Source organism: Pan paniscus, chromosome 19, assembly GCF_029289425.2.
Source record: "Pan paniscus chromosome 19, NHGRI_mPanPan1-v2.0_pri, whole genome shotgun sequence".
Classification (NCBI taxonomy): Eukaryota; Metazoa; Chordata; class Mammalia; order Primates; family Hominidae; genus Pan; species Pan paniscus.
This window is the reverse complement of record NC_073268.2, coordinates 62,991,826-63,019,326: the sequence shown is the minus strand read 5'-3', so window position 1 is coordinate 63,019,326 and position 27,501 is coordinate 62,991,826. Positions and strand designations below refer to the sequence as shown.

Here is a 27,501-nt window from a genome sequence, read left to right as displayed (position 1 = left end):
ACATAAAAGAAAAAAATGAGAGCGAGAGTGCTAGGGGCTGACTTGCATTCCCCCTGCACCCCCAATTCATATGCTGAAGCCCTAACCCCCAGTGCCTCAAAATGGGACTGCATTTGCAGACAGGGACTTGACAGAGATGATTAAGTTAAAATGAGGTTATAGGATGGACCCTAATCCAATATGACTAGTGTCCTGATACGAAGAGGGGACAGTTACAGAGGGAAGACCACATGGGCACACAGGGAGAAGACGGCCGTCTGCAAGCCAAGGGGAGAGGCCTCATGAGAAACCAACCCTACCAACATCCTGAATTTGGACTTCCAGCCTCCAGAACTGTGAGAAAATAAATTTCCGTTGTTTAAGCCACCTAGTCTGTGGTACTTTGTTGGGGCAGTCCTAGCAAATTAATACAGGGAATGATTATAATACCCACAAGGAAACAATGGCATGGAAGTGCTTTTAAGCTCTTGAATGCCGTACAACCACCATGAAGTTTTATAGTTTTCACTGTTGTCTGGGACTTTCTTTTTTTATTTCTATTTTTTTGAGACAAAGTCTTGCTCTGTTGCCCAGGCTGGAGTGCAGTGGCATGATCTCAGCTCACTGCAACCTCTGCCTCCTGGGTTCAAGCGATTCTCCTGCCTCAGCCTCCAGAGTAGCTGGGACTACAGGCGCCCACCACCATGCTGGGCTAATTTTTGTATTTTTTTTAGTAGAGATGGAGTTTCACCATATTGGCCAGGCTGGTCTCGAATTCCTGACCTCATGATCTGCCTGCCTCGGCCTCTCACAGTGCTGGGATTACAGGCATGAGCCACTGCACCCGGCTGGGACTTTCAAAGTCACCTTAGTGAGCGTCTGTTGGTTTTGCCTTTGCAGGGTTCAGTCCCCTTTCTTCGAGGATCAGTGTCTTTAGTACTGTGGGTTACCACATGCACTATGGGTGGATGTGGACTACAGGGTTGACCATGCTCCCCTCCTTTTGGGGACAGGCAGGTGACTTTGGCCTGCCAGCTGACATATCCCATTCTGCTGACCACTGTGATTGGGTCTAGGATGGGTATAGGATCCAAATTGCCCAGATTCAATCCTATGACCTATATGGGACTTAGGTTGTCAGTAAAGGACAACCTCAGTTGAACTGAATTTTGGATCATCAATGATGTGTTCCAAATATTTGCTAAATCTGGCAATCCTACTCACACTGTTAAAGAGAAGCTTTCTTTGTGATGAATATGTAGAGCTGGTAGAATGTGAGCCTGGAGCTGTCAGGAGAAAGCCTCACAGGGAGAAAGGCTTTCTGCGGGTGAAGTCACTGTAGAGGAAGTGGACCTGAGATTAAAAGCCTGGATCCAGCCATGCCTGAAGCTGCAACAATCTCACAACCAACAGAGTCTCTTCTTTACATAAGCCCGTGTGAATTGGGTTTTTGTAATTTGCAACAAAGAATGATGACTTGTAAAGTCATGATTCAATAGTTAAGGCAATGTGTGAAATCCTCTCAAACCTCCTGCTATAGGTTTGTCCAGGCTTTGCAGAGACATGGAAGAGAAGGCTTAGTCTGAAAAGTAATGAAAAATACGTTTAAATGAATCCAATATCTCAGACAGCTCTGCTTAAAGAGTAATTTCATTTCCCTTTTTAGCAAAAGGCTGTGATACAATACTGCAGAGAAGATGAGGTTTTAAAGGCAGTAGGGTCTTGTCAAAGCTGGCTTCCCTCTGCAGAAAGGGCAGCACAAAGGACCCTTCATCCTGCTGGACACTCCCTGGCTGCCCAGTCAGTGACAGCATCATAAAAGCAATTGAGCCACAGGAGTGAGGTGAGCTGGACTCACTTCCCCGCTGGAATCCGAGAATGGCCGGACATCTGCCCTCTGAGAACTTGGAAATAGAGGTGCTTGCTTATTCCCTGAGAGTAGGGTTATTAATCCAATGCTAAGAGTTGGAGCAGAGACAGGAAGCTCATATAAAGACACAAATGGCCTCCCAGGGTCACAGGATTGAGAGAGAGAAAATGAATGCATGAAAGTATGTAAAAGAAGAATGTCAGCAAAGGAGGATTGATGGGCTTGGAGGCTCCAAGTTAGGTCATCTGAAAGGCAAGCGTAGACCAAGTCCATCCTCACACAGACTGGAGAGAGTGCTTTGCTCCACCAGATGTGGACACTCACATTTCTTGGTCAGGCCAACCTCTTTGGGGCTTACGTGGGTTGAAAATTTCACAGGCTCAACCCTCCCCTTGCTGTGATTCCAGAAGGCCAATTTTGGAGACTTTGGCTTCCCACCTAGCTGGGCTACAGAGTGGAGAACATGTGGCTCTCTGAGCCAGGTGCATTTCAAAGTGTGTATCAATGGAATGCCCATGCCATTCTCTTTTATAGACTTGTTTTCCTTTTAGTAGTCTCCATTATCTATCCTTCCAGGTGTGGTCAGCTACTCTGGAATGTGGCAGGGGTGGAGGCCGGACAAAGTCTGAAACAGGGTCATCACCAGTGAGTGGCTCCTGCCTGTGCTGGATGTCCAGAGTGTGTGTGTGCTGGTGATGCTCCCAAGGTGACATATTGAGAACAAGGATTACAAGGATCAGAAACTGCTGCCCATGCCATCTACCTCCCTCTGTCCAGCACACCAGATCAGCAAAGGCCAAACCATGCTGTCTCCAGGCTCTGCTGATTCCATGTGAATGAAGTGTTGGGGCAGGAAAGGGTTGGAACAGAACAGTGGAGGAATTCTACTAGGAGCAGTGGACGAATTCTACTAGGAGCTAGACAGCCTTCTGCTAAAATATTTGAAATCAGAAAAGCACCTCGCCACGGCAAGGATTGATTTGCTTCTACAAAACCCATCTAGTCTCTATGAAGGACTTGGGTTTCTACTGTTAGCAAAATATAGCCCGTGTTATGAAAGTCTTAAAGCTTACGCATATTGATGGACAATGAAAAACACTTGGCTTGAATAATGTTCCTCAAATATCCCCTTATGCCACTGGAAGGAGAATATGGTTAAATGAACCCTCTGCATGTATTTATATCCACCCTATTCATTGGCATGAAACACTCAGTGAGCCATTTATTCTATCCATTTATTCTGTCTATTTATTCAAGACTTCCTACGTGTCAGGCACTATGCTAATAACTGAGGATGTGACTGTGACCTCACGGGACATGGTGTTTGCCCTTGTAGAGCTTACAGGCCAAACAATAATTACACAAATAGGTAGGGGTTCCAGCCAGCAATGGTGGTGATGCTGAGAAGGAGAAGTGAGGCTGCTATGGGAATGTGTGAAACCAGAGAATCTGACCTCTTCCCAGGGGTTTCAGAAACCTCCTGAGGAGGTGATTTTCAGGTGTGCCCTGAAAGATGAATGGGTGAGGACAGGTGAAGACTTTATGGACCAGTGCTTAAGGCCGAGAGAGAAGTGCTTATGAGAAGACCAAATCCTGAAGGTCTTCAGGGCCTGGCAGGGAATGAGAGTACAAGTAGACATAGATGAGGCTAGCACAATGCAGGTAAAGAGTTTGGTTTTATCCTGGCTGGGTGCGGTGGCTCACGCTTGTAATCCCAGCACTTTGGGAGGCCGAGGCGGATGGATCATCTGAGGTCAGGAGTTCAAGACCAGCCTGACCAACATGGTGAAACCCCATCTCTACTAAAAATACAAAATTAGCCAGGCATGGTGGCGCATGCCTGTAGTCCCAGCTACTCAGGAGGCTGAGGCAGGAGAATCACCTGAACCCAAGAGGCGGAGGTTGCAGTGAGCCAAGATCACGCCATTGCACTCCAGCCTGGGCAACAGAGTGAAACTCCATCTCAAAAAAAAAAAAAAAGTTTGGTTTTATCCCAAGTGTGCTGAAGAGCCCCTGGAGCACTGAGTGGGGAGAGCATGATGGGAGGTGTGCTTGGGCTGCCCCATGGAGGAGGATGCACTGGGGAGAGCCCAGAGAAGAAGCAGAGACTGGCCATGAGGTGCTTGCAGTAGGCCAGGAGAGAGATGATGCTGGCCAGGGCTAACAGGGTAGCAGTGGCCATGGAGGGAAAGAAGCACGAATGAGTGACATTGGGGAGATAAAGTCAATCAGACTGTATGCAGGGAATAAAAAAATGCCTCCACTCCTTATGACAAAGTTAAGTTTTCAAGGCTGGGTGTGGTGGCTCACATCTGTAATCCCAGTACTTTGGGTGGTCAAAGTGAGAGGATCACTTGAGCCCAGGAGTTCAAGACATCCTGGGCAACAGAGCAAGACTCAATCTCTACAAAAAAATTTAAAAAAATTAGCTGGGTATGGTGGCATGTGCCTGTGGTTGTAGCTTTTTGGGATGCTGAGGCGGGAGGATTGCTTGAGTCCAGGAGCTCGAGGATGCAGTGAGATGTGATTTGCACCACTGCATTCCAGCCTGGGTGACAGAGCAAGACCCCATTGAAAAAAAAAAAAAGGACTTTCAAAATCATACATGGCAGATTACACAATAAATAAAAATAATTGATAGAAAGTACTTAAAAAAACAAGTTTTTGATCCTGCATGGCTGAGAACAGACTGCAGAAGGTAGGTGAGCTCTTCAAGGGAATGGCAAAGCACTTCCCAGTGTTGCCTTTGTTCCGTCCAGAATCGCTGAGTGTCAGCCTGTGCTAGCACCTACCTGGCCTTGATTAGAGTCGCCTGATCTCCTTAGGTGGGAATGTGGATGCTCTTCTCCTTATACTTTCACTTTTTTTTCCCTTTATGGAAATTCTTAGTTTTGTGTGTGTGTGGGGGTTTTTTGTTTTTTGTTTTTTTTAAGACAGAGTTTCACTCTTGCTGTCCAGCCTGGAATGCAGTGGCGGGATCTTGGCTCACCGCAACCTCCGCCTCCTGGGTTCAAGCGATTCTCCTGCTTCAGCCTCCCGAGAAGCTGGGATTACAGGCATGCGCCACCACACCCAGCTAATTTTTTGTATTTTTAATAGAGACGGGGTTTCTCCATGTTGGTCAAGCTGGTCTTGAACTCCTAACCTTAGGTGATCCGCCCACCTCGGCCTCCTAAAGTGCTGGGATTACAGGCGTGAGCCACCGCACTTGGCTGGAAATCCTTAGTTTTAATCTGGCAATAATTGTTCTGTGTGTATGTGTGTTGTTGCTCATGCTCCTAGACTATGCCACAAATTTCAGAAGGTAAGGACTATAACCTGTTAATTTTTTCTTCTCTCCAGTAGCACCTGACATACCTGGATATAAACAATATCCAAGGTGACTGGGGATACATTGAAATGTTGTAGGAATATTGGGTTTGGTGGTGGGGGATGTAATAGGTAGCGTCTTGAATTTACTGAGTTAGGCAGTATTCTAATCACTTCATATATATTAACTCATCTTGTGCCCACAACAGATCTATTAGGTAGATAGTACTATCATCCCCATTTTATGGATAGAGAAACAAAGGCATACACTAGCTTTTAAGTACCCTGGTTAAGCAATAAGTGAGTCAGAAATTAGACTTCTTCAAGCTCATGGTGAGGCCTTCTGCAGGTTTACGAAGGGAGTGAGTGAAGTGGGCTCTCTCTCCCATAAGAGTGGAGCATTTAACTCAACAGCTACCCTGTTTCCATGAACTGGAGAGGGTGGAAGGGGTCATCTGTAGACCAGGGGCTCAATTCTCCAAAGGCTGAAGGGGTGATGTTTGAGGTCCTCCTTTGATGCCATTCTTCTTATGTCTTAGCTATTTTAAAGACCAGGAAGATTCTCCACTCATGCCCTTGACTTTTAGAGCCAATTAGATGAAGCTGTATTTGAAGGTAGGAAGAGAAGTTGAGTGACTTTGAAGCCATCTTCTCTCTCATCTTGACTTTCTGATTTTGGCCTGGGCTGTTGGAATTGTATGTGTCCACAAGATGGCGGACTTCTGCTGGGAATGGAGTCGTGCGGGCGTGGAACGAAGGAGGGGAGGCGGGAAGAGTGGGCTGTGCCTCCCCTTGGCTCTCCCAGGAAGCCTGTGATGTAGACTTCTGGGTGGGTACGAGGTTGGCATCAGCTGGAGGTGAAGAAGTGCAAACAGAGCTTTACACTTGATCTTAACCAATAGGCGGAGAAGTGATTCAAATAGAACTTTGTACCAGGAAATATTCATCCCCAAACAAGGGTGTTGCAAGAAAAGAGCTAAGCTTTGCTGTGGTGCTGGCAGAGCTTGAAACTGCCACCCCAGTACTCCAGGAAATTCAGATATGCTTGAGAGGAGCAATCACTTCTAATGTAGGCGTACTCTAAAAGTAAATGATGATAACAACTATGAATTGATGAGTATTTACTGTAAGCCCAGCTACGGCCCTTTCACCTCCTGACATCTGAAAGCCACCACAATTTCTCAATTTTTACATGTAAACTCATACCCACCCTCCTATCCCACAAGACCTGAGCCCCTCCGGTTTCCCTCTCTCACCCATTCAAGTGCTCCTTGTTATCGGTTGCTTAGGGCTGCCTTAGCAAATTATCACCAGCTTGCCTTAAAAGTAGGGGAATTTATTCTTTCACAGTTCTGTAGGCCAGGTACCCAAAGTCAAAGTGTCAGCAGGACTGCACTCCCTCTGAGGGCTCTGGGGTAAAGTCCTTTCTTGCTTTGACAGCTTCCAGTGGCTCCTTGTGGCCACATGACTCCAATCTCTTCACGTTACCTTCTCTGTGTCTGTCCTTCTGCTCTTCTTTTATAAGGCAATGTATCATCAGATTCAGGACCCACCTGGACAATGCAGGATGTCTCATCTTGAGATCCTCAATGTAATGTTTGCAAAGACCCTTTTGCCAAATAAGGTCCCATTCACAGGTCCCAGGGGTTAGGATGTAGACATCTCTTTGTGGGAGCCACCATGATCATTGTAGAAACCTGGAAGTTATTCCTGACACCTCATCCTTCCTCCTCTCTCAGTCCACCACTGATTCTGGTGAACTTTTCTGCTCAGTAGTCCCCCATTTTTATTGCTGACACCTGGTCCCAGCGATCAGCATTTCCCCTCTTTGAACACATTAACCTCCTAACTGGCTTCTCACCCTATTATGGATGGCATCCACCCTATTATGGACTGACTTGTGCTCTCCCTGCACTCCCTAGTTCATAAGTTGAGTATTTGGAGATAGGGCCTTTAAGGAGATAATGAAGGCCAATGAGGGAGTAAGGGTCGGGCCCTAATCCCACAGGGCTGGTATCCTTACAAGAAGAGGAAGAGGCTCCAGAGCTGGCTCTCTCCTGGCCCACACAGAGGAAAGGCCATGTGAGGACACAGGGAGAAGAGGGCATTTATAAGCTGGGAAGAGAGGCCTCACCGGCCACCAACCCTGATGGAACCTTGATCTTGGACTTACAGCCAGCAGAGCTGTGAGGAAATCAATGTTTAAGCATCATCCTAGTCTGTAGTGCTCTGGCAGCCTGAGCAGAAGAATACTTACTCTGTGCTCTGTCCCACCCAGTCTCCACACTGCAGCCAGTGACTGTATGAGACACAAATCTCCAATTTCTGCTTAAGACCCTCCCTCCCTCCCTCCCTCCCTCTCCTCCCTCCCTCTCTCTCCTCCCTCCCTCCCTTCCTCCCTCTCCTCCCTCCCTCCCTTCCTCTCCTCCCTCCCTCCCTCTCCTCCCTCCCTCTCCTCCCTCCCTTCCTCTCCTCCCTCCCTCCTTCCCTCCTTCCCTCCCTTCCTCTTCTCTCTTCCACTCTCCGTCTCTTCCTCCCTCCCTCCCCTCCCTTCCTCCCTCCCTCCCTTCCACTCTCCCCCCCGCCTCTCTCCCTTCCTTCTTCTCTTCCTCCCTTCCTCTCTTCCTCCCTCCCTCTCTTCCTCTCTCCCTCCCTTCCTCTCTTCCCTCCCTTCCTCTCCTCCTTCCCTTCCTCTCCTCCTTCCCTTCCTCTCCTCCTTCCCTCCCTTCCTCTCTCCGTTCCTCTGTCCCTCCCTTTTTCTCCTCCTTCCCTCCCTTCCTTTCCTCCCTCCCTCCCTTCCTCTCCTCTCCTCTCTTCCTCCCCACTCCCTTCCTCCCTTCCTCTCCCCTCCCCTCACCTCCCTTCCTTTCCCTTTTCCTTCCTTCCTTCCTTCCTTCCTTCCTTCCTCCCTCCTTCCCTCCCTCGCTTCCTCCCACAGATGGATCCAAGGCACTCATCTAAGCACTAAGGATATAGCAGTGAACGAAACAGACAACTCCCACCTGATGTTCTTGTGTGAAGCTTACCTTCCAGCACCCCTCACTGCCTATGGCTCTGGGGTTAAAAACCAACATTTGAACCTGGTCTGCAAAGCCCTGCATACTCAGAGCACTGCCCAGCCTGGTCAGCCTCCACTTGTTCCAGCTCACCTTCCTTCTTCACCACTTCACGTGCACACACACACACACACACACACACACCCCTGGCCCTGTGGTTACACAGCCTCTTCAGTCCTTCCAAAGGGCAGTGCTTCTTCCCTCCAGAGAGCTTTCAGACACTGCATTTCCTTCTGTCGGGAAGGGTCCCGCTTTGCCTACTTTGTCCTCTTTCCACTCTTAGCCTCCTTACGTAAGCCTGTCACAGGCTCTTAGCAGCTGTCACATCTCCCTTGCAGCACTGATCACAATGGCCATTAAATAATTAACTGTACAATTAGTTGTTTAGTGTCTGTGTAGCCCACAGAACAACAGGCCCATGAGAACAATGTCTCTCTCTCTCTCTGCTTTTGGTTCCTGCTACCTTCCCAGGCTTAGCAGGGTTGAACTTGGTGGGTTCTTATTAACTATTGCTACAGGAAAGAGCCAAGGAATAAATGAACTATTTAAATCCTAATAAGCCCCTCCTATCCTTTAGATATTTTTGTTCCCAGTTTATAGATGTAAAAGTAAGGTGCAGGTGCAGGGTGGTTAGGTAACTGGCCCAAGGTCACCCAGTTAGTAACAGTGGAGACTGAAGTAGAAATCCAGAGCTTTCTGATTTCAAAGATCAGGCTCTAAACAGCCATGACTCAAGCCCAGTTTGCTTTAGATGATGATGAGAGAATTCTTAACAGAAAGTCAGAAGCATCCTAACTAGAAATTCATGAAAGAATAATTTTATTTTATTAAAAGAATTATTGCAATCAACAAGAGAATGGATAAACAAACTGTGATATAATTACATAATGGAATACCACTAGCAAAAAAGAGAAACAGACTACTAACATGCTGTCGCATCCATGAATTGCAAAAACATGCTGAACCAAAGAAGCCAGACACAGAAGACTACGTGCTGTGTGACTCTATGTGAAATTCCAGAAGAGGGAAAAACCATGGATGTGAGAGCCATTAGGTCAGTAGTTGCCTTTGGGGTGAGACAGGGAGTGTCTGGGAAAGAGAATAAGGGAATTTTCTGGGGTGATGATAATGTTCTGTATCTTGATGGAGATTTCAGTCACCTATTTGTGTATGTATTTGTCCAAAGTCAGCATCCATACTCATGAGATATGTTAATTTCTCTCTTTGCACATTATATCTGGAAAACCAAACAAACTCTTAAACCAATATTGAACTCTAGTTCGTGACATGCATGCTGAAGTGTTTGGGGTGACGCGTACTGACGTCTGTAGCTTGCTTAGAAAATAAGATGGATGCTGGTGGACAGAGGGAGGAATGCATGGACAGACGCGGGGTAAAGCGAGGAGAGTAAAATGGTACATGTAGAGTCTAGTGGTGGGGGGTGTGGGTGTTCACTGCTCAAAACTTTCTAACTGTACTGTATGTTTGAAATTTTTCATTATAAAATGTCAAAAAAAAGTTCATGACCAGCCTGGCCAACGTGGTGAAATCCCGTCTCTACTAAACATACAAAAATTAGTTGGGCGTGGTGGCAGGAGCCTGTAATCCCAGTTACTTGGGAGGCTGAAGCAGGAGAATCGCTTGAATCTGGCGGGCAGAGGTTGCAGTGAGCCAACATCAAGCCACTGTACCCCAGCCTGGGTGACAGAGCGAGACTTCATCTCAAAAAAAAAAAAAAAAAATCAGTCAAAAAAAAATACAGTAAGCTGAAAAAATGCATTTCAAAAGCAGCTAATGTTTGTGGTAATCAGTAAACAATCCAAAGATGCATGATAGAAAATTATTCACCGTTTTTTATTAGTTTAAAGGGGATGATTGGCAGGGAGAATGTGGAGAAGGGGCCCAGGAGTGGGGTTGGGAGATGCCTAATTCTTGGCAGGATCTGGAAGAAGAGGCAGCTGGTGGGATCCTCTTCAGGGTAGAGAGGTTACAGAATACGAGACTGAGCCTTTGAGGGCAGCCACCTCCTCCCTGAGGCCTCTGGGGTGGCAGTTAGCTCTCAAAGCTTGTTTCATTTATGGTCCAGCACCATAAGTGCTGTTGCTGACCTTATTGGCTTGGCAGTGAAATCTAGCCTGCGCCCTTGGGGGCGGTGCGGGGGTCTTGCCCGGATGGTCGATGGATGGTGTCAATGGCAGAAGGAGGCTGGAGACGTGGGCACTCTAATCTGATCCCCAACATTCACTGGTTATGTGGCCCTGGGTGCGTCACTGAACCTCCTCTGGCCTCTGTTGCCTTGTCTGTAAAATGAAGACAATAATATTTAGCTTGCAGGGATGGTATCAGAATTACATATTCTGACATTATTAAGGTCAGCTGTGTGTTGCCAAGTCTGAGGTCAAGCCTCAGTCCCCTGTTGCTCCCTTTATCAGTGGCTTGTGACACAGTTGATCAGGCCCTCTGCCTTGAAACACTTGGTGCTCTCTGCCAGGGGACATCACTCTCTCTTAGGTCTCTCTTAACCTCCCGGGCTACTTTTCCTCAGCCTCCTTTGGTGAATCCTTCTCTGGTGAATCCTCCTCTTTGCCCAAATCACAAGTTGGGCTAACCCCGGGGCCCAGTCCTCAGCCCTCTTTTGGGCTCTCCTTACACCCTGCCCCATTTCCTATGCAGTTTCTGTTCAAACAGGTCCAAAGCCAAATCTTGGATACCCTGCCCACAACCAGCTCCTTTCTTTGTAAGTCTTCTTCTCTTTCTAAATGGCACATGAGTTCTCCCGGTTGCTCCAGCCACAATCTTGGAAGCATCTTTGACCTATTTTTCTCCTCCATGCTTAATTCAACAACAAATCTCATTGCTTCCACTTTGGAAACATATCTGCAATTGGGCGACTCCTGTCCACCCTCATGGTTAGGAGCCTAACCCAAACCCTAACACCTCGTACCTGGACTGTGGCATCTGCTGCCTAACCAGTCTCTCAGCTTCCAGTCTTGTCTCCCTAAACCCTGTTTTCCTCACAGTAACTAGAATTGTCCTTAATGCATAGAATCATGACTCTCCTTCATCTCAAAGCTCTCCAACAGCTTCAGAATAAAATCCACGTCCCCAGGATGCTCCCAGGGCCTGTGACCCCTCTGGACTCATGCCCTCCTTCTGCTCATTCTGCTCCATCACTGCTCACTTCCCAGCTACCCCTCCAACACACCAATGCGCCCCCACCTCACGGCCTCTCCCTGCGCCGTGCCCTCCACTGGATTGCCCTTCCCTTGATATCTAGAAGGCTGAATCTCCCACCGCTTTTAGATTCCTGCTCAAATTGCACCTCATCTTTTTTTTTTCTTTATAAATTACCCTGTCTTGGGTATGTCTTTATTAGCAGCATGAAAACGGACTAATACACCTGTCCAGGCTACCTTCACAGTGGGTTCACTTATGAAACCCATTGTCTTACATCCATAATAATGGTTTACTCTATTTAGTGTAAATGAGGAAGCTATGTGATAATAGCTGGAATCTTCTGTCTAAGAGGAAGAAAAGAAACCAAAGTAACCATAGCTTATACAGAAGAAATGACAGCACTTAAGAGATGAAGTCTGGAACAAAGTCTGGGTATTAAGCCATAGAACATCCTTATAGGAACTTGGACCTGTCACCTGCAGCAATTTGGTCACTACTCTGCATATGTAATGAGCATGTAAATAAATTCTCCTTTACTCCTGGAGAAGATGTTACTGATCTGCTACCAGCTGAACACATGTTTGTAGTAGGGATGACAGGTTCACCGGATCTATCTCTCCCTAATCTGGTTTCCTTTGTGACCGGTCGCTTGTCTTTCTTTGCAAGGCAGCTGGCCAGGGTTGTAGAAATTGCACCTCATCTTAGAGTCTCTCTCGACTACTCTATCTGAAATTGCATGCTATTTCAATCTCCTCGTTCTGCTTTTTTTTTTTTTTTTTTTTTTTGCTTTCCTTGTTGCTTGGCATGGTGTATTTACTTGCTCATTAAAAAGATTATGTGTCTTCCTACTTGAACGTGAGCCACGTGACAAAAGGGACTTCAAATATATTCCTTATCACTGTATCTGCAACACCTAGGACAGAGCCTGGCGCCCGGTGGTTTGCCAATAAAGGTTTGTAGGATGGATGAGTGAGTAAAAAAAAAATGGCTCGCTTAGTGCCTAGCCTAGAAAATGCACCCACAAAATGATTATTGTATCATAATAATGGTCCTTTATGGAGAAAATGGGCCAAATTAGAGGGGAAGAACTTGATTCTGATCTTAAAGTTAGATCCTGAATGGAAAAATACTTAATCCCTTGGGCAGTTTCATCATTAGTATGAATCAGAGGTTCCTTTTCTGGCATGGAAGATAGATTGTCATTTGATCCAGAAATTACTGCCCAGAACTATCCTGGCCAATAGTTCTGTTCTCCTGCCTAAATTCCTTCTTCATCTGACTCCAGATTCCCTGTTTCTGCCTCGAGTGCATTCATTCCACCCTCCCTTCCTCCCTCCCTCCCTCCCTCTCTCCCTCTCTTCCTTCCTTCCTTCCTCCTTCTTTCTGTTTTTCTTTCTTACTTTTTTCTTTCTTTCTTTCTGTCTTTCTCTCGCTCTCTTTCTTTTTTGGAATTGGGGTCACACTCTGTCTTTCAGGTTTGAGTGCAGTGCTTCTGTCATAACTCACTGCAGCCTCAACCTCCTGGGCTCAAGTGATCCTCCTGCCTCAGCCTCCCAAGCAGCTGGGACTACAGGCACACACCACCATACCCAGCTAATTTTTAAATTTTTTGTAGAGATGAGGTTTTGCTATGGGGCCTGCGTGCATTTCTTTGAAATGACCCTGAGCATGCTACCACCCAGTGATTCCACCCCTAAGGCATAAAGCTTTCCAGTGGCTGCAATGCAAGACCCTGTCTTAAAAAAAAAAAAAAAAAAAAAAAAAAAAGCGCTGTTACACATTTCAACAGAGCCGTTTAAAAGACATTTATCAGAATTCTGCTGAGCAGGCTTTGAAATTAGTTCTGCTCAGATATTGGACCTTCTTATCTCCGCAGACAAATAGATACAGCCCCGTGTACTGTGGGCAGGAAGTGGGCCTTTGATCTCTGTGGGGAGACCTGCTTTATATATAGCACTTTAAAAAATCGAATTATGTTCTGTGTAAGTTTATTCTGAGGACGTCATACTCTATGGAAACAAGTAGGATTCCTTTATCAGAAAGGAGATTGTAGGTTCTACAATCACAGAACAAATATACGGTGCCTGCTCTGCTGATCATACAGTGACTGTTTGATGAAGTTCAAATACTTGATGGAAAGGAGCAAAACAGAGGAGGATATTGATACACACACACACACACACACACGCACACGTAGGCATAGATTGTGGGGAGAGGGAAAGAGAGAAAGGGAGAGAGACAGGGAGGAGGGGAGAGAGGGAATGGGGGAGAAGGCGAGGAAAAGGGTGGGAGGGAGAGGGAGAGAGACAAAATAACTCTTCAAATTTGAGAGAGATGGAAAGGATTCCAGCTGATGACAGCTACAGGCGTTACTGTATTTTACTTCTGCACCTAGTTGGTGAGCTAGGAGCTAGGGGCAGAGTAAGAGTTATTATTTCCTTCCTTTTATTTTTCTCTTTTTAGCTTCTAGCCTATCTGGGCAGAAAATAATCTGTCACCAGCCTGGCCCAACCAACAAGCAGAGCCCTGAGATGGGCAGGGAGCATTTGGTCCCCTGTGAGTTGTAGGAGGTTACCCTGAAATCTGAGAGGTGACATGGCTTACCAGGATCCCAGAGCGAGTGGAGTGGGGACCCCCCCTGGAATCTTACAGTTCAGACTCTCAGCCCCCCTGCTTCTGTCCACACATACACAGGAGATTTTCAAACAACGCTCCTTGAGAGGGAGGAGGGAGGTGCCGAGGCAGATGTGACTCTCACGCCCATCTTTAATCAGAGCAGCTCCACTCAGACTTTTAAAAAAAATGTTAGTTCATGTCTTTTACTGACTCATACACAATTACTTGTCTTCTGGTTTGTTGAAGCAATCAGTCAGACAACAATTTGCCACAGTAATTTCGCTCCAAGTGGCTGGCCATAAACACTCCAGTGCCACAATCATCTGAAGGGCATTTCCAAAGAAGGCAAGTAATTTGGCCATTCTCATCCATTTTCTAGTATTTCAAGTCAGCCAGTTAACCTTCTTTCTCTCCTGCTTATTCTTCTTGGGAGTGGTGTAAGATTTCTTCATTTTCTTAGCACCACCATGAAGTCTTACCACAGGATGAAGAGTAGACTTTTTTTGAAAGTTGTAGTCAGCTGGGCGCGGTGGCTCACGCCTGTAATCCCAGCACTTTGGGAGGCCAAGGCGGGTGGATCACGAGGTCAGGAGTTCGAGACCAGCCTGGCCAAGATGGTGGAACCCAGTCTCTACTACAAATAAAAGAAAATCAGCCGGGCGCGGTGGCTCATGCCTGTAATCCCAGCACTTTGGGAGGCCGAGGTGGGGGATTGCTTGAGCTCAGGAATTCAAGACGAGCCTGGGCAACATGGTGAAACCCTGTCTCTACTAAAAATACAAAAATCAGCCAGGCATGGTGGTGTGTGCCTGTAATCCCAGCTACTTGGGAGGCTGAGGTGGGAGCATCACTTGAGCCTAGAAGGTGGAGGTTTCAGTGAGCCAAGATTGTGCCACTGCATTCCAACCTGGGAACCTGGGTGACACAGCAAGACTCTCTCTGAAGAAAGGAAGGAAGGGAGGGAGGGAGGGAGGGGAAAGAGAGAAAGAAAAGAAAAGAAAAGAAAGAAGAAAGAAAGGAAGAAAGAAAGAAAGAGTCAAAGTACATCCATCTTTTTCTTCCAGTTGCTTTCCAGCAAAGATCCGCCTTTGCTGATCAAGAGGAATTCCTTTCTTATTCTGGGTCTTGGCCTTTATATTTTCTGTCATATCCAAGGGTTCGACCTTGAGGATGACGGTCTTCCCCGTAAAGATTTTTATTAAAAAATCTGTATTTTGGTGGCGGTTCCACTGCAGTTGGCAGATTGAAAAGCCAGAATATTTTCTGCATTCAGGATCTTGTAGTAGGTTGACAGAAAAAAAGAGGTTTGAAAATACAACAAAGGGAGGGTACATTAGAAAGGGTAGTCCACACTAAAAGACTGGGAAAACCTAGTAACTAAGAACACAGATTCTAGAACTGGACTCCGTGGATTCAAATCCCAGCTATGCCTCATATGATTTGCATTTCTTTATCTGTAAAATGGATAGATGGAAGCAGTTGTACCTCCTAGGGTTGAGAGTGTTACGTGAGTGGATGTACGTGACACACTGAGAAAATGCATTCAGCAACTGCCTTCTTAGCTTTTAACTCGGGGGTGGGAAACCCAGGTTAGATTAAGCAGCTGTTGCTAATTGCCAATCAGGGGAGAAGTCAAAATTCCCTTCAATAACTAGTTCTGTCACTCCACTTCATTCTTTAATATTGATGCTTGGTCAAATTAATAAAGACATTTTATTTGGTTAGCCCCTTTGGTTGGAATGAAGAAAAAATTACTCTGGATAGCTCAAGAAACAAATTAAATAGGATAGGGAACATAGTGATTATTATAAGCATAATGATGGGCAAAAAGAGGAGACAAAAATCTCAGAACAGGATGAGAATGGGTTCTTGAATGCGGGACCCCATGCGATGTGGCTTCTGCAGGTGGAACAGCCACGTCCCCTTCGGTCTTCAGAAGCAGGAGCTGGTGGCTTCTTGCTGGAACAGCCCATCGTCCACTCATTCTCATGCCCCTGTTTTGGGACAGTGGGGTGACCACTTTGTTTTAATTGCTTATGTAATTGTCTGCCTTTCCCTATGAGGTGCAGTCTTAGTGTGGGCAGCACCCAGCCAGGCTCACTACTGCTTGTTGGCAGAGCACCTAGCACATGACAGTCACTCCACAAATGGTAGCTGGCTAGATGGTGTATCAGGTAGGATATGGGGAGGCTTCCTCGTTCCCTCTGCTGCTTCTTCTCTTCTGTACCCTTCTGCCCATCTCCTGCCCGCAACCTCTCTGCCTCTTCTGCCGCACTCCCATACTGCTAGTCATGGTCAGATTCCCAAGAGAGAGAACGTTGCAATGATCTAGCTCCTCTTGCTGCTCTCCTCAGTCACTGATTCATTCTTCCATCCACCTGCCTACGTGTCCACCCATCTCTTCGTCTTTTGTTGCTACTGAGTATCTGTTTACCTTTCCCTTCTCCAGTTCCTCCCATGGGGCTTTGGTGGGATGGACCCCACCCCAGATCTAGCCATTGCATTGGCCACTGGAATGGCTTCAGAGAAAGTCATGTGCCCCAGTTTAGGCTAATGAGAGAACAGCTGGTTCTTATCTGGACCATGTGGTGTAAGAACAAGATCTTGTCTGCCTGGGTGTTCTGGGCCAACCCAAGGAGCCACACAAGATAGGATGGAGTGGGAGACAGATACAGAGAGAGAGGGAAAGGTTGATTAGATACTGGATGACATGGTTTGAGTTACTGGATCAAGTCTCATTTCAAGCTAGAACTATTCCTGAACATCCAAGATTTTTAGCTATTACATTCCTTTAGCCAGTTTTAATTGGGTGCTGTAACTGGGTTGCTTGCAACCCAAAGGATCCTACCTGACAGGCCATCTAGCCAGCTATCATTTGTGGGGTGACTGCCATGTGCTAGGTACTCTGCCAACAAGCAGTAGTGAGCCTGGCTGGGTGCTGCCCATGCTGAGGCTACGTCTCATAGGAAAAGGCAGACAATTACATAAGCAATTAAAACAAAGTGGTCACTCCATTGTCCCAAAGCAGAGAGTGGATGATTGGATTGGCTCCATTTTTTTAAAGCCAGTCTTTACATATGTTTATGTGTGCCTATGCACAGGAAAACATTAGAGATGTGATCCGTTGGCTTATTTTACACTTTGCTTTATTTTTGCAGTGAACCTTAATTACTCTAAAATCAAGGGGGGAAATGCTATTAGAATCAAAATGATAAGTATGGTAAGCATTGTGCTGGGAGAGGTACTGGATGCTGTTAGGAGCACTTAGCAGGGACTGGCTTTAGGCAGCTGCATAACTGCAGGGAGCAGTAGAGAAGGTTCAGTGAGGCTCACTTGTGCATAGAGACCTTCCTGCCTCTGCCTGTATAGGCCCACCCTTAGCGAGGCCCTGGGGGTATCGGCTGGTCAGAGAAGCCAGGCACAGGAGCCTGGAGTCCCTGGCCTCTTCTCCAGACTGTCTGGGGCGTTGGCTCCCTGATCTGGCCGGGAGCATTTCCCCAGCTCATTCCTCTGCCTTACGGTGGAGAGCTGGTTACTGGAAGCACAAAGCCCTTTCCTTTCAGGGCTCCAGAAGCTGAACATTAAGAAACCATTGCAAATACAGTAATTGCTCAGAATGAGCATTAATGTCCTATTAAATAGAGGTGGCTGCTGTGGCTGGAATGTCTAATTCAGCAGCCATTTCCTGAGAACCATGTTAATGTGATTTGAGCTAATTACCTCCTCTCTGCCTAAGCTCAGTCCAGAAATTACTGAGGCCTCTGCCCTTCAGTCTTTGGAGAAGCACAAGAATCCCTCACTCCCTTTCCCAGCAGGGGAGTTCCGGAGGTTCAGGCAGCAAGCAATCATCAATCAATCAGCGATTGGCCACTCTGTGCTTGACATTGGACTAGGTGCTGAGGAGGTGGGGACACTCATTAAATCTCATTCTGTGCCTTTGAGGCATTTGACATTTGTCTAAGAAGTCAGGACAACCGTGGCTAAGAAATGAAAGAATTGGAGAACATACAGGACAGCATGGACTCTTCATTAGTTCAGTCATTCTTGGTGGTAGAGGGTGCACTGGTGGATAACACAGCTCTGGTCCCACAGTCATGGGAGCTTGTGTTCTAATGAGACAGACATTGACTAAGCAATTGCGCAGTGGTTGACTAACCACAACAGTAATATGCGTGATGGATTATTACAGGATGTCATGAGAGAATAAAATGAGGAGTGGGGTGGAAACTGACCTAGCCTTTGGGGAAGGGGGTCCGAAAAAGCCTCCAAGGGAACAGGAGAACCAAGAGTGAGCAGGAATGAGCAGAGCACAGGAGCGAAGTGGATCTCTTCACCTCCGCACTGTTTGCGGAGTACGGGGGCTGGGCACAGAGAGGAAAGGGCAGGGTGGTGCCCGGTAAAGCAGTACTGTCTCTCTGTCTTGCTGCCTGCAGCAGCATGTCGTAGTGCCCAGTGCCAGGACCTTGGAGTTGGGAGACCTGGGTTCCAGTGGCACCTCTAGCTTTGTGTCCCCAGAGGAGTTACTCACGTGTTATTGAGAACACACGGTGCACACCTGGGTTTCACCTCCTCAGGGGAAAACACTGGAGATTACTAACTTCCAGTGCGAAAATCCCATGATTATGTAAATTCTAGGTTCTGAGTCCTGCAGCAATGAGATGGAACCATCCTGCAAGGGTCTGTAGGGATTGGAAGGGGAGAGAGTGTAGGGGGCCAAGTCAGACTATGGGGTCAGAGGGTATAAAGGGTGATTCCATTCTGTGACCAGGAGCGAGTTCTCTTCCTTTCTGGGCCCTGCAGCTGCACTGTCCCAAGCCCTACAATTGGGCTTCTGTTGCGCAACCCTCACTCCTGCAGCTGAGTTCTAGTCCAGCTAGAATTCCAGTCATGGAGACTACTTGAGTTCTTTTCCTGGGGCCTCTTGATCCCCTTGTAAATCAGAGACTGAGGACAGAGACTTGATGGCAAAGGGAAGGGGGTGAGCAGAGGATCTGGACACAATTCCACCTCTGGCCTTATTAGTGAGGTGACTGGTAGATGCTGTGAAATGCACCCAGACCCCTCTTGGGGAATGAAGGACTTACTTGCCCAGCTTCTGGGAGTGCCGCCAGAGGTGGCTTTCAGCCATCCGCCCTGGATCACCTCACCTGAAAAAAATAGCCCGTCCCAAAGTCATGCCTCTTTCCAGGGGCAGCCTGTGATCAGGGACTGATCCAAGCCAGGGTATAAAGGCCTGGTTCCCTCTACCCAACTTGAGATAACTCCAAAGGGTCAGCTCAGCTCCAAAATTCCTCTCAGGGTTGACTGAAATCTTCATTAAGACGGCATCGCAGCTCAATGTTTCCCATCTCTTCCTGGCAGTCCTGCACGCAGAGCTTTGTCTCAGGTTCTGCTTCTCCGGGAACCCAACCTGCAACCGTGCTCTTCGACAAGCCCCTTCAGCGTTTTGTGCCTCAGTTTCCTCATTTGTAAAATGGGGATAATAATGACCACACTTCAGGCTGTTGAAAGGATTTAAAAAACAAATTCCTGGTGGTGGGATCATTTATAAGGGTATTTGCGTTTCGTCATGACTTGGAGAATCTTACCAGCATTGAGTGGCAATCAAAAATGTTTCCAGATGTGGCCAGATGACCCTGGGGAGGAGGGGAAGTCAGAATCACCCCTGGCGGAGAATTAGTGGTTTTAAAAAGGGAGAGGTGGGTGGGCATGGTGGCTCACTTCTGCAGTCCTAACACTTTGTGAGGCAGAGGCAGGAGGATCACTTGAGGCCAGGAGTTCAAGACCACCAGCCTGGGCAACACAGTGAGACCCCATCTCTACAAAAAATTAAAAAATTAGCTGGACGTGGTGGCTCATGCCTATAGTCCCAACTACTAGGGAGGCCGAGGTGGGAGGACTGCTTGAACCCCGGAGGTTAAGGCTACAGTGAATCATGATCATCATGCCACTGCACTGTAGCCTGGGCAACAGAGCAAGACTCTGTCTCTTAAAAAATATTTAAAGAAGAAAAGGGAGCGGGAAAAATCATTTATCCATTTCCCTTGGTGATTACACATCAAGGCACAAACACCACTCAACACTTCCCAGCCTCCCTGAGGCTGCGGCCTGGCCATCACTTTCTTCATTAGACAGGACTGAGCACCCACTCCTCTCTCTCCCTGGAGGGGAGGGACTGGCAGCCATTGTTTCTTTCCAGGAGAACCTGGGCTTCTAATTTCATCTGGTGCGTAAACTGTATTGGGCACTGGACAAAGCTCTCAGTTAGTACAAGGGATGGTCCAGGTGAGGGCTCATTTGATCCCATCACAAATCCCCGCAGGGTCCTCTCAGCAGCAGGGAGCAGGACTGGGCCTCTGACCCCCGGTGACTGTAGGTCCTCCTTTCCTGGATGCTCAGTGAGGTGGTTCCCTAGCAACAGCACAGCATCCTAGCAGCCCCAGGGCACATGAACCACAGACAGAGGGCAGATGAGACAAAAGAGTCTTGCGTGCTCACCGTGGGCATTGTGTCAGTGTTTACCCTAGGAAGCTCCTGGATGTGCTGTTGACCCTTCTCTCTGGAGGACTTTAGCCTGGCCCCTGCCCACCCCACTGGAGCCATTACTCAGAGCTCTGTGCTACAAAGGCCCAGAGAAAGGACCCTGGGGAGGAGGCTACATGGAGGCTACATTCATTCATTCATTCACTGATTCATTCAATAGGTATACTTTGTATCTCTACTGTGTCTATCTATTGAGCCACTAATATGTGTACATCTCTGGGAATATTAAGTTGGTTGAGATATGGGCTGAATATGCTATGCAACAGTGGGGAATTTAAAACACAGTCCTTGACCTCCAGTAGTTTTTGTTTTGTTTTGTTTTGAGACAGAGTCTCGCTCAGTTGCCCAGGCTGGAGTGCAGTGGTACAATCTCGGCTCACTGCAACCTCCACCTCCCAGGTTCAAGCGATTCTCCTGCCTCAGCCTCCAGAGTAGCTGGGATTACGGTCGCCCGCCACCAAGCCCAGCTAATTTTTGTATTTTTATAGAGATGGCGTTTCACCATGTTGGCCAGGCTGGTCTTGAACTCCTGACCTCAGGTGATCCGCCCACGTCAGCCTCCCAAAGTGTTGGGATTACAGGCGTGAGCCACTGCGCCTGGCCTCCAGTAGTTTTTTATTGGGTTGGGAGAGCCATCCACTCCCAGGAAAGCTAAGGACTAATATGAATTTTCTGTAAAGCAGAAGCACGCGGGAGAAATTTCCAGGCACCTGTGATGGAGGAGGATGAAGCAAGGGAGGAGCAGCCTTTATTGTGTGCTCAGGTGTGGGAGACCCTTAGCACCTGTACAGCTTGGGAAGAAGAATGTGGAGCTCTGAGAAGTGAAGAACATGCCCCAAATATATTGTCTGTGCTGAAGACAAAGAGGGCTTGATGACACGAGGATTTGCCCCCCTTTTCTGTTAGGACCCACCTGGCTGCCTCCAAACACTCTCTGACTTGCCTCCTAGTTGCTCGCCTCACGTTTCCTGCTCCTCTGCCTTTCTAGAAAAATATGCTCTCTTAAGAACCAAGTCTGAAGTGAAGGCTGTACTTGAACTTCGGGCTGGCTGGACCACTCAGACCGCTTGAGTTGCTCTATCTCCCTAACACCTGCACTCTAAGAACCACATAAAGGACTCGCTGGTTTGCGGCTGGGTGGGGTTGGGTGGGGCTGGGTGAGGGTGTGTGAGTCAGCTTGGATAAAGAAAATCATCCAGGAGGGATGTGTTTTGGGACACTGACTACTGACCTCCTTTCTGACCCTCTTTGTTCCAGGCAACTGTGCAGATCCCGGCACTTTGGCTGTTTCCAGGAGTCTGTGCTTTTTTCCCCGAGGGGCTGGCCAGGAAGTGCTGCCTGGGAGACAGTGGCTGCTCACTGTTTCCATTTTTCTCTCCCATGATCTCAAAGCCACCCATTAAGGGAACCATCAGCTACTTGGGCAATTTCCTTCTGTGTAGAGAGCGAATGACATTTGCACTATTTGCTCATCTAATGCACCCGACATGTCCTCCTTTCTGGTTAATTTGGGTCCCAACTAGGGAGTCCTGTACTGACATCATTCAGGCAGTTGGGGGCTCTGGCCACTGCATATCTGGCAGCACAGGTCCCCCACTCTCTTGGATAACTGCCCAGCCCAGTTATCCATTGAGGGGATGCTTCCAATGGCTGGGAAAGTTCACAGAAAAAGGTGTGAGCCGTGGTGAAGCTTGTCTTTATTAACCAGTGAGCAAAAACATTTTAATTAAATTGCAAAGATACACATCTTTGGTTCCCTCTTGAAATCTAGCAGAAAGTATGCCAGGGAAGAAAATTTACACAGGGAGAATATTCAAATCAGAAGTATTTTCCAGTTTAAAATATCAGCAGGGGCAGGCAAGGGCTGGGGAGAAGAACAGGAGTGGTTATCTTGGAGTCCCCTGTGAAGTCCCTCACGAAGAAAAGACTTATACAAGAATTCTTGGCTGGGCGCGGTGGCTCACGCCTGTAATGTCAGCACTTTGGGAGGCCAGGGCGGGCGGATCACGAGGTCAGGAGATCGAGACCATCCTGGCTAACATGGTGAAACCCCATCTCTACTAAACAAAATACAAAAAATTAGCTGGGCGTGATGGCGGGCGCCTGTAGTCCCAGCTACTTGGGAGGCTGAGGCAGGAGAATGGCATGAACCCAGGAGGCGGAGCTTGCAGTGAGCCGAGATCAGGCCACTGCACTCCAGCCTGGGTGATAGAGTGAGACTCCGTCTCAAAGAAAGAAAGAAAAAAAAGAATTCTCACCTCCCAGGGTTATGTCTATTTGAAACAGAATAATTGCCTCAGTTGGCTGATTTTCCTCTGAAGGAGAAATTATAAAATTTAAGATGGGGAAGGGAGGTGTGGAGAAGGATGCTGGAGATATTCTGGCTACTGCAGTAACTGGATGGCTATCTGCTTTTCTGCAGGCCCCTAAGGTAAAAGCCATGCTCCAAGTCCCCTTCTGACTTCTAGTCACTTCCGTGCTGCCAGCAGAGAGCATGGGATTCTTCCTGAGGAGCCTGAGTCTCAGCTTTGCCAGGTCCTTGCTGTGTGACCTTGGGTAAGTTACATAACCTCTCTGAGCCTCAGTTTTCTCAGCCATAAAACAGAGACAATAGTCAGCCCTACATTTCAGGATTGTTGTGAGAAGTAAATAAGACTATGCAAAAGGCCTTTCTTCCCCTTCCTCCTCTTCCATCTGGGGGCCCTGCTCTTCGTTTCTCAAGCTGTCCCTCCTCCCAGCATCTTTCTGAGTCTGTGTGCACTCAGAAAGCTGGCTCCTCTTCCTCATCTACCGGTACCCTTTGGAACACCTGGGGCTACCCTTGCTCGCATTGTTATCTCATTACATTCTCATCTCTTACACTGGAAAACTGACCACCTGTATAATCCACATCTGAGCCCAGAGCCAGCACACGGGAGGCCTCTTAATGTTGAATGAAATCGCTTTGCAAACCGCAAAGAGCTTCCAACAGCCCCTTAGCTGTCATCATCCAGGGAAGCATTTGTCATAGCAAAACAACCTACCTCACCAAAAAGTGAAGCGTGCCTGGGTCCAGCCTGTAGAGAGAGGCTTGGGGGAAGGAGTGGATGCAGAGCCCATTTTGTGCCAATGGGGAGAGGAGTCCCGAAAGGCCACTGACTGGGAAGCCCAGGCCTCTGCAAGCCCATGCTGTTCACTCCTTGGTTGGATATAAGTCAAGATCCTCTGAGCCTTCCTCCATCATCTTTCTGCTGTCCAACACCGCAGTGTCACTAAGCCCCTCCCCTAGCTGGATAAAGGAGCTCTGCTGGGCTCTTCCTGTCTGCCGCGGGATCTTTGTGTCTCGCGTCTCTGAGATCTTGGTCCCATCACCGACTTGCTCTGTGATTTTGCAAAGGTCACTTAGTTTCTCTGAGCCTTGATTTTCTTATTTATAAAATGGAATGCCTCAGGAATCAAAGGAAATAGAGCGAATGTCTCCCCTCTTCCCTCAGCTACAGCTCAGGCGCTCTCCACCCTGGCAGCCCAGAAGAATTACCTGGGAACTTTAAGAACATCTGAATGCCGCCCTGCGGGTCTCCCAGTTGCCTTTCTGACTCAGCGGATCTTCGATGAGACTAGGGCATTGGCTACTTTTTTTAAAGCTCCCCAGGTGATTCATGGGTTGAGTAGGGGCTGAGAACCATTGTGGGCTGCTTGGCCAACAACAGGGCCCCTCTGTCCTGGCTGTTGTCACTCTGTCTGGCTTCACTCCACCTCCCACCCCGCAACCCTGCCTCTTAGAGGCTGCTGAACATCTTACAGTTTCCCAGAGGGCTCTCTCTCTCTCTCCCCCACTCTCCCTCCCTCCCTTTTTCTCTCTCCCTCTCTACTCCCTCCTCCTCTGTCTCTTTCTCTTCCTTCTTCTCTTTTTCCCCCTCTTCCTTTCCCTCCCTCTCTCCCTTTCTCTCTTCCTCTCTATCCTCTCCCCCTCCCTGTCTTTCTCCCTCCCTTTCTCTTCTTCTCGCCCTCTCTTTTTTCCTTTCTCCCTCCCTCTCTCTCACCCTTCCTCCCCCTCTCTCTCCCTCTCCCCTTTCTCCCTCTCTCTCTCCCTTTCTCTCTCTTCCTCTCTACCCCTTTTCTTTCTCTCTCTCTCCCTTTCTCTGTCCCCCTCCCCCCGTCTGTTTCCTTTCTTCCCCCTCTTTCCCTTCCTCTCTCTCTCTTTCTCTCTCTCTCTCTGTCTCTCTCTCGGGTTTCCCTGCCTTTCTATATCACCTTGTTCTCCCTACCCAGACTGCTGTCCTCTAGGCTTAGCTGAGCCCTTCTCATCCTGGGAGCCTCGCCTGGGCCCTGTGTCTGGGGTTGGCCCCCTCCATGCTCCTCCACCCCAGCTGCTGCCACCTTGAGGCTTCTCTCTGTGTCTCCTAATAGTCAATGTCTCACTGCCCTGGAGGCCCCTCTGTGGCTTAGAACCTGGCATATGGTGGGAGTTCTGAGTTTGCCAGTCCTGCCTTCCTTCCCTCCCTCTACTTCGGCCCCCTTGGTCTCTTTCAGCAGTGTTCTCAAGCTTTAGCAAGCATCAGAGTCACCTGGAAGGCCTGTCAAAACACACATTGCTGGGCTCCACCCCCAGGGTTTCCTATTCAGTGCAGGGGAGGAGTAGATGATTTGCAATTCTAACAATTTCCCAGATGATAATGACCCACTCTGAGAGCCACTGCTTTAGAGAAGGGTGTTTCAACCCAGGCACTATGGACATGCTGGGCTGGATAATTCCTTGTTGTGTGCCCTGTCCTGTGCACTGTAGGATGTTGGGCAGCATCCCTGGCCTCTACCCACCAGATGCCAGTAGTAACCCTCCTCCACATGCCACAACCAGAAATGTCTCCAAACCTGGCCAGATATCTCCTATGGGGGCAAAATCACCCCAACATTGAGAACCACTGCTCTAGAACTCTTTGTCCTGGGGGTGGAGTGGACTCTGTGGGGACTTGGCAAGGCCAAGTTCTAAATTACTGTCCTCAAGCCAAATCAGGCCAGCCACCTGTTTTTATAAATAAGGGCTCACTGGAACACACAGCCCCACCCATTCATTGTCATCTTCTTTCTGCTGCTTTCTTGCTACAAGGGTGGAACTGAGTAGAGGCCATCTGGTCTGCAAAGTCTGAGACATTCACTATCTGGCTCTTTTCAGAAAAAGTCTACCGACCCCTTTTCAGACCCTGAAGGGGTCTGGTAGAATGTGATGTGGTAGAAGGACCGGGGCAGGTGGGCCCACCCACTCTCTTCCATCCAAAGGAAGGGTAGTCCTCCAGGCTGAAGCTAAATAAAGGGGGTCTTCTATCCCCAGGAGTTTCCTATGCTGGAAAAGGGGTTGGGGGTGGCATTGGGCCCGGCAGCCTGGGGCCAGGCTGGGATTTTCCACCACTGCCTGGTTCACGGCCATGTGGTCACCTCCCTTTGACCAGACCTGGGCTCTGCTTATCTACAGGGTAAACAAGAGCTCTGCACACAGCCCCAGGGAAAAGGAACCAAGCGGGTAGATTCTGAGGCAGAGTGGAAGTGTACATAGCATTTGGGTCTGATATGTCAAGGGGAGGACTGGGGAAGAGGGACGTTGGGCTGGTTCTTTCATTCATTCGACATTTATGGAGCATCTGCTGAATCCAAGGCACCATGTAAAAGGCACAGTGAACAAGATACTGTTCTTGTCCTCTTGGATTTTCAGAGTTTGGGGAAAACAAGCAAGGAAGGGATGATTACCCTTGGGGAAGCACAGGGGTGACACAGAGGAGGCTCCAACCCAGCCCTGCTGGTGTGGTTCAAGGGGGCTTTGAAGACAAGACATTCAATACCTATTTTTGAGCCACAAGTCTACTCTGTTCCCCTCCCTTTAATGGGACAGCTTTTAAGCCCCCCAGATTCCTTCCTAAGTGCTCCAGGTCTGTATCAGCTCAAGTCTGTGCCCTGATTGTCATACCTCCTTGAGCTAAGCCTCTGCCCCCATCAAGGAGGCCTCAGCTGGCCCCACCCCGTTTCTCTTGTCCAGAGCACAAGGAATGCATGGCAGGCTGTTTGCAGCAACTGAGTAGTCTAGCAAGGGTGCCCCTTCTGGGACATTGCTCATGCCTGTCCCCTCTGCCTGGTCACTGTCCTCCTCCTATCTCCTGGTCCATCTCAATCCAAATCCCACCTTGACTTTTTCACATCCACACAAATGCTCCCTCATCTGTGAAGGGGGATCATAGATTGCGGTTGACTGTGGATCACAGTTGTGCGTGTGCGTGGTTTCAGAACCATGGAGTATTCATCTCTGTACTCTTTATAGCCAAATTTAGCACCATGGTGCCTCCCTGGAAGTTCACAGTAAGTATTTTCTGAGTGAGCCAATGAATAAATGGCATCCTAAGGACTTAAGGGAGATGGCAATGTTGTCTGGTTCTAATTCTTTACACCTGTCCAGCACTAAATAGTTGCAGGGCACTTCGAAACTTGAGCTCATTAATCACCACCCAGAGGCACAAGGTCAACAGAGTGGGCGTTGCTTATCAATCAGGGTTTTTCACTAGTCTGGGCAATAAGCAAATGGCTTTTTTTGTTTTGTTTTTGTTTTTGTTTGTTTTGTTTTTTTTTTGGTGGTAAGAAAATGGCTTTGGCTAAATTAATCAAAAAGGACAGGTATGGGAAGGGCACAGAGAAGCTCACAGATTTGTGACCCTGACCCTCTGAAAGAAATTTATTTTACATTGCAACTGATTTTACAGTACACTCATTTATATAACAGAAGTAACATTTAGAAGAATCAGTACTGACCTGAGGCCAAGTGTGGTGGCTTATGCCTGTAATCTAAGCACTTTGGGAGGCTGAGGCGGGAGGATTGCTTGAGCCCAGGAGTTCAAGACCAGCCTGGGCAATATGGTGAAACCCCATCTCTACAAAAAATACAAAAATTAGCTGGGTGTGATGGTGTATACCTGTAATACCAGCTACTGG

At 48.0% G+C, this 27,501-nt stretch overlaps 1 protein-coding gene across 8 annotated transcripts in view; it reads left to right on the top strand.

The window, feature by feature from the left end:
• The window catches only part of LOC134729455 (uncharacterized), a 151,353-nt gene that overhangs the window by 1,686 nt on the left and 122,166 nt on the right, over window positions 1–27,501 (top strand). For 4 of the 8 annotated variants that reach the window (XR_010110552.1, XR_010110554.1, XR_010110551.1 and 1 more), the window contains exon 2: window positions 22,973–23,106. The exons of the other annotated variants lie outside the window; for them this stretch is intronic. The gene's annotated coding sequence lies outside the window, so the exon portion shown is untranslated. The remainder of the gene's footprint in view (window positions 1–22,972; window positions 23,107–27,501) is intronic. 8 annotated transcript variants of the gene reach the window in all.